The 11385-nt window shown below is 42.3% G+C and overlaps 1 protein-coding gene across 1 annotated transcript in view; it reads left to right on the top strand.

The window, feature by feature from the left end:
• Positions 1 to 11385, top strand: part of LOC142095488 (uncharacterized) — a 307911-nt gene that overhangs the window by 173666 nt on the left and 122860 nt on the right. The gene's annotated exons all lie outside the window — the stretch shown is intronic.

Below are 11385 nucleotides of genomic sequence, written 5' to 3'. Positions count from 1 at the left end.
AGTCTATCCGGCTCTCTGGACCTCCGATCTGGCCAGTGGCAGCGGCTTCACCCGGCGACTAGTAGTCCTTTTAAGTAAGCTGCTCTATTCTGCTTTTCTGCTGGAAAATAACAGGGCCACTATAGCTCTTTTGCTGACCTAGTATCAGCCAAAATCGATAAGCTTTGGTGGAAATAAAGGCACACCGGCACAAAGCGAGGAGCACGGCACCGACAAAGAGGGTTTTGTGTTGCCCCTCAGTCATTTATGCTGTGCAAATAAGACCCAGCATCAGTACAATCTGACCCTTTGCAAGTGTACTGACACTGCATATAACAGAGATAAATGCACTGCAATAGTTACATCCAAACTGCACTGACCACACTTGGACAAAGAAGAACTGAAGCACCATTGCCAGTCTGTATGTACCCTATATATTGTTAGACAGTGACAATTGTAAGACGAAGTCTGTCTTAGTTACAGAGTGGAAAAGGATTGCCATAAACCTGGAGAGAAAAATAGTTAATTATTACAGCTTGTAGAAGTCTACTGAAGAGAATTACATATCTCTGTACACAGCAATAGTAACGGAACTATCTAAAGGCTGCAAGCACAAACTCCACCGCAGTGAGTAAATCAACTACCCTTCATTAGTTTAGTAAATTTGTAATAATTATAACTAAGTATAGTTGTAAGGGGTGCACTCGCACACCAATAATATAATTCATTGAAAGCAGAGAAGAGAAAGAAAAGTGTGTATTACTGAGGCACTCATTGATTGATATTTTATTTTTTAATATGACAATCTTTATTGATATGCATTAAAAATAATTCATAAAAATACTAAGCAACTTTAGCACAATAACTATAGGGGCATTTTCATTAACATATAATCTTACAGGAACTATAAAATATTAAAAAATATTTAAAAATTGATAAATGAGAATAAATTAAAGCAATTTTTTTATTTATCCCAGTTTAAAAAAAAAAAAAAAACTTGAAAACTGCCAAGCCACGTCCCTGTTACTAGATTTCCTTACATATATCTAACAGGATAATTATGCTAAATATTCCTGTGCTCTTTTATTAATAAATTATAGCTGACCTTCCTTTACAACAAACAATAAATGATTTTAATGTCCAATAAATCTCTGGTTATTGTATTTATTTTAGTTTAGTTTATTGTTTGTTATTCAGTGGTGAGTGATCAGGCTTATCAGGCGGAATAAAGCCTCTATGGTATATTTCATTACTGTATCATTTAGCTTAATACATATATATTTACCAACATCCAACTCATAATTTGAGAGGAATAGGGATTGTAATAAATACAGTTAAATCCCCAATTAGGTGCTGTAATTTGACAAGTGTAAGGTTTATGGCTTAGATCACCCAAATAGAATGTGGAAACCTTTCTTTAAACTCTTAACATATTGTAGGGTCAGGTATATTAACTACCCTTCCTATAAGTCCTGGATGGAAAATGTACCCCTATATATCGCCTCACACATACGTCAACCACTCAAGCATGCATTCCCTCAGACATACGTGATGTGCGAGGGATAAATACAGCCTATTACTGGGATATTTGATAATAAATGCAGCCTTCCTGATAAATTTCAAAGGTGAGCTAAGTGATTGATAATTGTAGAGTAAACTAACAGCGTGCGTGGCAAGACGCTGACACGCGTTTCGCTATAGGCTTAATCTTGGTAAAGATGTTTGCTATTTCTCCCCCTATGTCCGTTCCATGATCATTGATGCAACTCTTCTTCTGTAGCTTCTGGGAGGTGAGATAGTATCACTCACTGTCTGCCCACCGGGGTTCAATTCTAAACAGTACATCTCTTAATAAAGCATTTTTTGATCTTGGTCTCAGCTGTGTTTTGTGCCTGCTACCATGCATCACTATTATACTGCTGTTCCCACATATACCGTGACCCTCTACAGTGCACCTCTTCACTGCATGCTAATAATACCGTACACTCTATGGTAAGTATACGTATGAAATGTGGAAGGGTACGACAGCATGCAACTGTACCCCCATAAGTGTGCATGCCACCATTAAGATTCACTCCTATTTTATCATGGAACATGGGACTCTGGCAGCCCAGGCTTGTACTTGTAGTTCACAGTCGCTGGAGGAGGCATGGACATATAGTTGGCGGCTCTCCAGCAGGTCATACTGGGAGGTTAGAAACACCTGGACAGCCAGTGATGTGCTTAGTTGGCAACTTCTGTGGAACTACCAATCCCAGCAAAATATTTCAGACTGTGACAAGCCATGCTGAAAACTAGTTCCCCAAAAAATGGAGAGCAATTCTGTAATTACAGGTACAAGAAAGAGGAGAATGCAGGGAAGAGGACAATGTTTGATCTGTAAAGACAGTGGGAGGTGCTGGATCTTCTCTCTCCTTCCACAGCTACCCACCAGGTCTCAGTGACTACAGATAAGTGAGCAGAGCACGAAGTGTTGGGGTAGCTTGCAATACAACACTAAAGAGGTTTTTTTTAAATCGTGCGCCTGCAGGACAAGTGCAAAAATCTAAACTATGCATTATATTAAATGCACCAGAACTTTGTGCTAGATATGTTGGGAAGAGCAAAAAGGAAAGAAGCCAATATGGTTCTCTAATGAAGTGGCTGTATTTATTATTGAAATTTCAAAAGGGCAAAGATATAAACTTTTTGTCAGGACCTACCTCCGCCAGTACTGCAGCATCACCTTAGGATGCTGCTTTATCTCGGCAGCTCCTGTCTCCTGGACTATATTGGATTTGGTGCTATTTGTATTTGCCTTGCAGTGCCTCTGACTCGCTAGAGGTGCTGCTTCTGTGCCCTTGCCTCTGCTCTCACTAGCAGGGGTTAACCTGCTGCTCCTGTTAATTACGGCACCTGTTCTTTCCCTATTTATGCCTGCTACCCTCAGTTCATCTTTGCTGGTCATTTATGTTGTTGTTCCAGATGTTCTTGTTCTCGTTGTTGCTGTTGTTACTTCTCCTGTTCCCTAGGACTACTGCAAGCTGATAGCCGATACCCTGTTCCTGGTTTCATCCCACTCATCCAGTTCTTCTGCACCAGCCAGATTCACTGTTATTTACCTGCTTCCAGCCTCACCCAGAGATCCATTGTTCAATCTCAGCTATATTCTGTTTGTACCTTTTTCTGCACTATACTGGACCATGTCTGCTCAATAAATTGTTATGCTTTCACCATACTCTGGGCTCCATAGCTGTATTAAAGTTATTTCATCGTTTCCCAATAATCATTGTCTTAATGCAATTTTTGTGCTTCCAAAGCACAAGCAATTTATTTAGCAAAAGTATAACAGTTCAATAAATAAGTACAGCCGGAACATATGCTGCGCCGGTGCTGCGCTCTGCTGGATGCAGCTAGACAGTCCTTCAGTCCTGAAGACTGTGGTCAGAGTGACTGACTAGCTGATTCCAGGGAGCAATTTATATACATTTGGTGTTACAGTAAATACAATACAGGTGACTTGGCAAGTTTCCATAGGTTCAGGCTTCAGGAAGGTCCAGTGTAATGCAGTCCATAGGTCAGCTCTCCAGAAGATGAATACTAATGTTCCCGCCAAGAACTAGTTTAAACTGGTCTATTAGCATTACACAGACAATATCATTCCAATCATTAATTCCCTATCATCCATAACTAGCATGCGCAAGGAGCAATCCTTTCGGCAAATGAAATGGACGTCTGCGAATAAATAGGGAATTAGAATGATACCAGACATGACATGTTTCCTGTGACCTGAACCTTAGATCTCACTAATGTGTACAGATAACCTTATAATATTTAACTATAAACCAAATAACATCTGCTCATAAACAACTGTGTATTGGAACTATTATAAATATGAACTATATACAAGTGAATGTGTAAGTGCGAGTGTGCCATGACACGTGGCGTACTGATCGCAATCGCACAGCAAAACAATATTAATCAATATACTTTCTTTCATCCAATTATTTGACTTTGACAGCTCCACCCTTTGATAGTACACAAAACTATCATCTTAAAGATTTTATTGCAGGGTCTCAGTAGTACGTTTCATTGTTCAGTAATGTATGTCCCCCTTTGCGTATGACCATACTGTCTGTAGATCTCAGACAGGTTACCATGAAGTCACAATCCTAGAAACAATTTGTTTTCTTTTATATGGAACCTATACTTCTGGAGCTCGGAGATAACCTTTTGTATGCTCTTCAAGGGTGCGATAGAACATGTATCAACAATATAGAATATTCTACTACAGTTCTTCATGCTGAACATGTTCATCTGTCCAAAGCATGTCTTTTAGCTCAGACAACATTTAAATAATGCATGTTCACACATAACATTATCCTATGTTTATCAACAATGTCATTTACGGTCTCTTTCAACCTGAGTATATACACTCTAATAATATCAACAGTTCTTGTCATCAACACTTGTGGGGTGGGCTATTGTTTGTTCGTTCTTCCCAGTCTCCCAATACTCAAGTTTCTTTGTACGAGAAACAGTGATCGGCCTGCCGAATATTGGGAGACTCCAAACTAAGGAATCTAGCTGTGTTACTGTTCCCCTAGGCCTCCCATCCATAATTTGGGTACCTCAGGAATATTTAGTGGACAGAGAACTAGTCCTACTTGATATAATCTCTGAGGCACGTGAGAGCACATCCAGCACTCAGTTTGGTCTAAAACCTTACCCACCCAATCATTCTCAAGGATGCCTGTGCAAGTCCGAATATTACTGGACTGGCATCACTGGATGCACCTCTCTTCTACTATGGGGTCGACGTACTTACGGATGTAATACTCCTCAGACAATAGCCTCTCACACTGTCTCCGAGCTCCAAGGTTAACAAGTTTTCCTTCTACCCCTGAATTGAATGGAGTAATTGGCTGGACAGATTGTACTAACAACTTCACCTTCATCCCCAACTCCTCAATATAACTACCTGAACCAGCCTCTGTCACTTGTTCGCAATTGAAAGAATTGACTGTCCTGAAAAGAGAATGAGAGAAACACAGAACAGGAAAAATTACTACTTCATGCTGGACAACTGTCTTTACACAGTCCTTGGCTCAGGTGTTGTTAACTACAATCGGGGTCTCCCAGAACAGATTCACAAATGTAATTGGAACCTTCTCTGGGTGTTGACTCATCTGCCGTGGATGGAATGGGCACCAGTGGCTCTCTGCTACCCCTAAGGACACTTGGTACCTGTCTGTCAAACAACCTGAGCATAGGAAATTACAGTTCTACAACAAACTCTCTCAGTCCAACATCATAACAGTTAGTGTCACCTCAGGAGACAGTGTTTCTTTGTTCTTGTCTCATTATTTGCTTTTCCTTTCAAGATCTAGAACAGTCTCTCCGTTACAAACTCATCACAAGAAAAGTCAAAAGTATTTCAAAAGACGACAGGTTAAGAGGCAGTTTAGGAGTGATATTGATATTGGGGAGGACTAGTGGCCAAAGCTGCCAGCCACTCCAATCATTTCAACCATCATTCTATTCAATTTGTTCTAGCTAGTACCGTTACTTTATTTTCCCACTGGTTTGTGGCTGAACAAAAGTATGTAACTTCCTATCACTGCTCATACATTATAAAGTTATTACCAATAAAACGAATACCCCTATCACTTTCTATAACTAGAGATACCACATCTACTAACAAAAACCCTGAGTATGACACAGCAATACATTAGAAACATTTCAATAAACCTTTTCCCAGATATATTTCATCGGTACACCAGTACATACTTGAGGATCCTGCAAGGTGGTAATTGGATGAAGTAGATTTGTTTTACCTGAAGAAAGTCCACCTGTAGGAGGGGTATGGGATGGCTCTATTGGTATTGTCTTCCTGACACTCTCTCACAATCAAGTAAGACAGGACACTGCCTTCCTACTAGCTTGAGAAGAAACGTCTGATGCACACCAGTATGCTCTTACCAGCTTGCACATGACTTCTTTACCCAGCTGAGCCAGACCATGTGCTGCCTCCGCTAGGTCTGGAAGATACACTCTGGGAGCTACTGGCCTACCTTGTCCATTTCTCCAGGGTCCAGCAGACTGCTGACCACCTCCCTTCACCTTCCAGACTGTTTATTCTTCAGGCAACACAAATCTCATATATATTAACTAATTTATGTGTGTGTATAATTTAAAACAATACAAAGAAAACAAAACATTGATTTGTCGGTTGTCACATAAAATCCTGCTATCCATTTTACAGCCATGTCCGCCCTGTTGTGAAAGTCATGTACAGTCTTGTGTGTAAGTGTTAACTAACTCCTACTTCAGTTGGTAACTGTGTCACTGTCACAAGTCCTCCGTGTGATGTGAGTTTTACTTATGTACTACCATTGTCATAAAAAGTTCTTCAGTTGCCTCAACGTCGCCCCCTATACTAGAAAAATACTGAAGACCAATCTATATCAATTGACTTACCCCCTGCCAATTCACATGCCATTTTCAATCCCACACGTTCAGCTACTTGGCTAAGTTAGAAGGGCAAAGGGGTTCATATCTATAACACTTTTGTCAATTATACCAATATCCAGTACATGTCTGTCTAACGGTGAAAAATATATAAACATAAAAATTTAAAATTTTCTAAGGTTTCACTTATGTCAGGTCTTGTGCCAAAAATCCTACTCCAATGTTCTACACAGAGATGTATATCTATATGTCTAAACTCCCAGCAAGTCTCCTGTCTCCTACCACCCTTTTTGCATATATAAAGGCACAGCTTACACAAGAGACAAAAAAGCAGATACCACATGCAATCTATAAAACTTGAATCATATTTCCACAACAAAAACCTCTGCTTAAAATCAACAGCCTCTATACACATAAAAACAAACCCCTATCTACTTCCATGACTAGGTCAATGTAGTGTGTGTATCCCTGACTCTGATGTCACAAATGTTTTATCCCCATGAATGAGACCATGTCTACGTGTTCTTGAATCTCTTTACAAGAAAAGAGTGAGATACGGACAGAGATGTAAAGACAGAAATAGGAAAGTAACGAATAATAAAAAACAAAAAAAATTGCAGACTGTTACGGCATCCAGTGCGGCATAAATTCATAGAACTAGTAGAAGACGTCTTCACCTTTAGCAGCCACCTTTCCCGTAGAGACTGGTTATGCTCACAGGTACTCGGATGCCCCCAGGACTTATGCTCAGAGTAGTATAAATTTATGCTCACACGGCAGCGCACAGGTACAGGAGGTAGCACACGGAGTAGAGGCTCGCCAGAGATCTGTGGACTGGACAGAGCACCGGAGAAAATGTCAGGTACCAGCAGGGTCAGGGTCACCAGCAATGGTTCCGAGTCCGGGTACAGGCAAAAAGTCAGGGTCACAGGCAATGGTTCAGAATCCAGGTACAGGCAAAAGGTCAGGGTCACAGGCAATGGTTCAGGATCCAGGGACAGACAGAGGTCATACACGGGTAAATGAATCCAAGGTTTCAACACCAAACAAGAACAGGAGCAGGCAGCAGTACTGGGACAAAACGCTATAACCGATAGTGAGGCTCAGTCCTCACTGCTTTAAATAGTGCAGATGACCAATCAGGACCAGGCCCTGTAAGTGCTCCCAGCACTTGCATAATTAATTACTGGCAGCCATTGATATTTGCAGAGTGCCCAGCAGTACCTAATTCAGCCATGAGCTGCTTCTTCTAACCAATGCTGCCACTCTTCGAGGGCCCACTTGATGGCCAGTAATTCGCGATTCCCAACATCGTAATTAATATCAGCAGATGAGAATTTCCTGGACAGATATGCACACGGATGCAATTTCTTGTTTTGTGGACCTCTTTGAGAGAGAATGGCGCCTCCTCCTACATCTGAGGCATCCACTTCTACAATGAACAGGAGCTCAGGGTCTGGGTGCCTAAGAACGGGTGTAGATGTGAAGGCGGCTTTAAGGGTAGAAAAGCTCGCCAACGCCTCCGAAGACCAATTAGCCGTGTCTGCGCCCTTCCGGGTGAGAGCAGTATTAGGAACACCAGGGAAGAAAATGAGCGTTTAAACCTCTGGTAGTAATTGGCAAAGCCTAGGAACCTTTGAATTGCCATGAGGTTTGTGGGAAGAACCCAGTCCTGGATTGCTTGGACTTTACTGGGGTCCATGTAGAAACCAGATGAAGAAATTATATATCCTAAGAAGGCCTCCCTGGAGACCTCAAACTCGCACTTCTCCAATTTTGCGTAGAGATGATGTTGGCGCAATTTCTCCAGAACTTCCCGAACCTGTTGGTGGTGCTGAGACAATGACTGAGAGTAAATGAGAATATCAGCCAAGTAGACCACCACGGTCTTTCCTAGAAATTTGCGCAATACATCATTGATGAGGTCTTGGAAGACTGCCGGGGCGCAATCCGAATGGCATCACCAGATACTCATAATGCCTGCAGTGAGTATTAAAGGCCGTCTTCCACTTGTCTCCCCTTTTGATGCGGATAATATTATAACCACCCCGGAGGTCGATCTTAGAGAAAATGGTGGCTGACTTGAGCTGATCAAATAGAACAGAAATTAATGGTAGCGGGTAAGTGTTTTTGACTGTGATTTTATTCAGGCTGCGGTAGTCGATGCAGTGTCTCTGACTGCTATCCTTTTTGGCCACGAAAAAACATCCCGCTCCTACTGGAGATTTGGAGGGACGGATAAATCCTTTCTTCAGATTCTCCTCCACGTACTGCTCCATAGCTTGGGTCTCTGAGACAGATAAAGAGTATAGATGCCGTTTGGGCAATATTGAACCGGGTACAATGTCAATAGCACAGTCATAGTCTCGATGAGACTTCTGTTTACAGAACACACCACTGCAGTCCTGGTAAGGTACAGGTAGCAATTCTGGACTGGGCTGGAGAGTCCTTAGAGGTAGGGTCAAGTATGTGGAAGAGCACTCTGGACTCCAACTGATGATCTCCCCTTTTTTCCAATCAATAGTAGGATTATTACTTTGCAGCCACGGATACCCCAAAATTAATGGAACAGAGGGAAAAAGATCAGGAAGAAAGAGATCTCCTCTGTATGGAGAGCTCCTACAGAAAAATGAACCAATGGAGTCTTAGCGAGTATTCTACCCCCAATCAAGGAGACAGCAGGCGGTAATGCTCGATTCCAGTCTGACTTCAGGAATACCAAGCGTCTAATCCAGGTGGATGTCCAAAAAGTTACCTGCCGCACCGCTGTCGAGGAAAGCTGTCACCTCCACGGACTTATCGCGGAATACTAGACGTCCAGGGACCAACAAAGAGTTTTCTGAAGAGATTACTTGGAGACCGAAGAGCACCTCTTCCCCAGTGCTTAGGTTTAGGCGTTTCCCGACTTGCTGGGACAGTAACGAACTACGTGGCCTGATTGGCCACGATACAAACAGAGACCAAGAGAGTGTCGTCTGGAACGTTCCTCGGGAAGCAGACGGTAAGCGCCCAACTGCATGGGTTCAGGGGAATCCAGAAGAGTAGAACCAGACTTCGGTGGTGAGCAAGGAAGTATAGATGACTCTCGTTCAGTTTTCCTCTCTCTGATTTGAAGATCAATCTTGATGACAAGCTGCATCAAATCTTCAAGTGAGGTAGGTACAGGATACTGAACTAGGGAGTCCTTGATTTGCTCAGTAAGGCCCAAGCGGAACTGACTCCGCAGCGCCGGATCATTCCAGGCACTATCAGTTGACCATCGCCGAAATGCCACACAATACTCCTCAGCAGAACGACGTCCTTGCTTTAATGCCCGGAGATGGGACTCAGCTGAGGCCACCCTGTCTGGGTCATCATATAGCAGACCCAAGGCCCAGAAGAAGGCATCCACTGTTTGTAAGGATGGACTCGTAGGTGGAAGGGAGAAGGCCCAGAGATTACAATACCAACTCTCTGCTGTTCAGAGCCAGACAGAGTCTCAGGCGAACGTATAACTTGCAACTGTCCTTAAAGTTGCGGAAGGCGGGACTTCTTCCCGAGAAGCGATCGGGCAAGTTCAGTTTTGGCTCCGTAAAGACATCAGAGGAGGCCTGTTGAAGCTGCGGGTTTCTTCTTGAGCTGACAAGCGATGAGATAAACCCTGTACAACTTGTGATATAGCCTGGATCTGATTAGCCAGGACCTGGGCTGGAGAAAGGTTCGGGTCGCTGTCGTCCATGACAGGATTACCTCCAATCTTCAGTGACCGGTTATAATATTATGACCACCAATGCAGCATAAACTTGTAGAACAAGGGTTAGAGGTCTCCACCTTTAGCAGCCGCCTTTCTCGTAGAGACTGGTTATGCTCACAGGTACTCAGATGCAGGACTTATGCTCAGAGTAGTACAAGTTTATGCTTACACGGCTGTGCACAGGTATAGGAGGTAATGCACAGAGTAGGATAGGCCAGAGATCTGGGGTATTAAAGTAATTCTATTGTTTTCAAATAAGCATTGCACAAACGATTGTATTGTGTTTCTAACGCACAAAGTGATTTATTTTAGCAGATGTAAATAGTCAACAGTTCAATACATTATTATATTATGATACAGTACAGTACAGTCAATACCAAAAGATACATACATACTGCTGCGCTACCACGGGCCCCAGTGGACAGTATATCTGTTTAGAATACTGTGGTCAGAGTAGACTGAGGCTAGTGGGGATGCAGATATGATTATATATACAGTCAGTGTTACAGAGTGAACAATAGAGATGATGTGGCTTGCTTCTATAGGTCCAGACTTCAGATGGGTCCAGGGTAAACAGGTCATAGGCTGGTTCAATCTAAGGAATCCAAAGGTGGGGGTCATCTCTCCAGGGGATGAGCTCTGTTCTTCCCGCCTGAATCTCCAGTTACAATTAGTCTATTAGCATTTTATGGTCAGTCTCATATTAAAGGTTTATTCCCTAACATCAATAACTAGAGTATGCAATGTGCGATCTCTTCGCCGAATGCACCGGACAGCTGCTGATGTAAAGGGGATTAATATGATATCAGACATGACACATGTCCTTTAACCTGAACCTTAAATAACACTGAAGTGTACATTTAATCATATTATATAAACTAATAATAAGCTAAATACTATCTGCTCATAAATTACAGTGTAACGGAACCAATATGAATATAAATTATATAAATAACTAAATTATGTAATGTGAGTGTGTACGTGCGTATTTTACCTTGCGATCGCCGTATGCCACGTGTAGCGTGGCATACTGAGTGCAATCGACCAATAAAACAATATTAACCAATATACTTTCGTTCATCCAATTATACGACTTTGACAGGGGACTGGACAGAGCACCGGTAGAGATGTCAGATACCAGCAGGGTCAGGGTCACAAGCACTGGTTCAGAGTCTGGGTACAGGCAGGTCAGGGTCTCAGGCAATGGTTCAGAGACCAGAAAC

The sequence above is a fragment of the Mixophyes fleayi genome, chromosome 6 (genome assembly GCF_038048845.1).
Source record: "Mixophyes fleayi isolate aMixFle1 chromosome 6, aMixFle1.hap1, whole genome shotgun sequence".
Taxonomy (NCBI): Eukaryota; Metazoa; Chordata; class Amphibia; order Anura; family Limnodynastidae; genus Mixophyes; species Mixophyes fleayi.
The sequence above is the reverse complement of the archived record's forward strand: the minus strand, read 5'-3'. Positions and strand labels throughout refer to the sequence as shown.